The following is a 2,383-nucleotide window of genomic DNA, read 5'->3' on the forward strand; positions in this document are numbered from 1 at the left end:
AAAAAAAAAAAAAACAACTAACCAAAAGCCAGTATCATCATAAAAACAAAAGCAGTATAACAAAGTGGATGAAAACAATTTTGAAACTAGAATTCCTGGGTTCAAGTTTAGCTCTGTCTCTAGTTGTGTAACCTTAAACAAATTACAGTAATGCATCACTTAACAACCAGCAAACAAATGCATAATGGTACATTTTAAGAAATGCACCATTAGGCGATTTCTTTGTTGTGTGAACATCACAGAGTGTACTTCCACAAACCTAGATGGGAGAGCCTGCTACACACTCAGGCTGTATGGTATATCTACTGCTCCTAAGCTACAAACTCATACAGCATGTTACTGTACTGGCTACTGTAGGCTATGATGTCACTAGGCAATAGGAATTTTTCAGTCTCATTATGACCTTATGGGACCACTGCAATGTGGTCCATCATCATATATAAAGTGCTTAAAACAGTACTTGGCACACAGTGCCACACTGAGAGGGGAGACCCCCTCGCCTCCTTTAATTTCACCTCCTCCCTCCCATCCTTCCAGATGGGAAGGAGGGTGAAGAAGGAAAAAAAATGAAATAAAATACCAAAGAGCTGGGAAAATGACTCCCTTTTTAGTTCCCAGCATCTCTGCTGTCTGTTAGCCTTGAAAGAGCTGCAAATGAATGTTATCCCTGCTGGCTGGAGCCCGGCACTGGGTCACGCCCCCCACATCTCCACGGATCAGGCTCCCTCCTGGAAACACCTCTGCCAACAAACAGCTTGTTGCTTTTGTGTTGTCTCTATAAGCCCCCTCCCCTGCTAGTCTCCATTCACACTGCAAATAAATTAGCGAATCAATAAAGCCAAAAGATTATAAGGTCAGAAGTCCAGCAAATGGACAATGACATAGTTCTGCCTCAGTTTCCCTTTTAGCATTGTAAGCCTATAAAAAGGGGAGAGAAGCTGCAGCTTGGGAGCTTGGTAAATAAGGCTGTAGCCTCCCGCAGCTCCCAGCCGAATAAAGCCACTTCCTTCCTCAGTTTGGTGTTCAAGAGGTTTGTTCCCCGCCGCTCCTGCTACAATATGAATGGACATGATTAGATATACCTAATATCAGCCGGGCACAGTAGCTCACACCTGTAATCCCAGCACTTTGGGAGGCCATAGCGGGCAGATCACTTGAGATCAGGAGTTCAAGACCGGCCTGGCCAACATGGTAAAACCCCATCTTTACTAAAAATACAAAAATTAACCAGGTGTAGTGACGGGTGCCTGTAATCCCAGTTATTCAGTGAATGCGGCACGAGACTCACCTGAACCCAGGAGGCAGAGGTTGCAGTGAGCCAATATCGTGCCACTGCATTCCAGCCTGGGTGACAGAGACTCTGTCTCAAAAAAAAAAAAAAAAAGATATACCTAACATCAAAAAACTACTATCAGGAATGAAGAAACACCAAAACCATTTCCCAAAACATCAGGTATAAAAAAAATAATGTTCAAAGGAAACACTACTATTTAAGACTTTGTTTTGAAAATACAAAGTGATCAATCAAGAGAAAACCATAAATTTACAAAGAAAGAAAAATTTTAAAATGGAATTATCATTATTTGCAGATGATATAATACTATTCCTAAAAATATCAAGAAAATCAACTGAAAATCTATTAGAAACTAATAGGAATTTTAAAGATGTATTTAACTCATTTATTCCCTAAAAGTGAAATTTAGAGAAAAATATGAAAACAGTCTCAAGGTGGTATGAACTGGGAGTTTGAACTTTTCAAAAGCTCACCATGGCAATGTAATTTTGGGGACTCCCATGCGCCCTGGGCTGTGCAGCTTGAAACTGTATCTTCTGGAACACTGAAAAATCCTTCTCTGCAAGCATAATGAACCTGGCTGCCCAGCCTAGACACATAATTTTCTATGATATAACGATCCGTAACCTCAGGAGGGGTGCCACAGTCTATTTCTGAAAATAAATTAATGTCAAATTCTTCACCTTGTGAATGTAAATCTTCAAAATTCATAATCTCTCTCCACCTCTACCTTATTCCTCACACACACACCCCGAGACATATTTTAAGTACGCTGGTTCATTCCCACGTGACTTCCGGGAACATTTCCCACAATTGTCTTCCTTCAGTCTTTTGGCCTTCCATAGCTAAAGCATCTATACATGCACAAAGCTGATAGAATTTAGCAATCAACCCTCACTAATTTACACTAACTAAAGAGAAGCCTCGTCCAATGAAATAAAAATCTGAATTGCAAAATACCTTAAGATATATGTACCTTGATAATTTTCAGGGTCCCTTTTGAGATGCAAGGTCCTTACCAAATCATCAGTATTTACTAGCTAACATAGTAGTTAATATCAGAATATCCATTAACTGCTAATAAAAATT

The 2,383-nt window shown here is 39.9% G+C and overlaps 1 protein-coding gene across 4 annotated transcripts in view; it reads right to left on the reverse strand.

The window, feature by feature from the left end:
* SUSD1 (sushi domain containing 1) overlaps positions 1–2,383 on the reverse strand; it is a 141,658-nt gene that overhangs the window by 107,924 nt on the left and 31,351 nt on the right. The gene's annotated exons all lie outside the window — the stretch shown is intronic.

The sequence above is a fragment of the Cebus imitator genome, unplaced genomic scaffold (genome assembly GCF_001604975.1).
Source record: "Cebus imitator isolate Cc_AM_T3 unplaced genomic scaffold, Cebus_imitator-1.0 Scaffold310, whole genome shotgun sequence".
In the NCBI taxonomy this organism is placed as follows: domain Eukaryota; kingdom Metazoa; phylum Chordata; class Mammalia; order Primates; family Cebidae; genus Cebus; species Cebus imitator.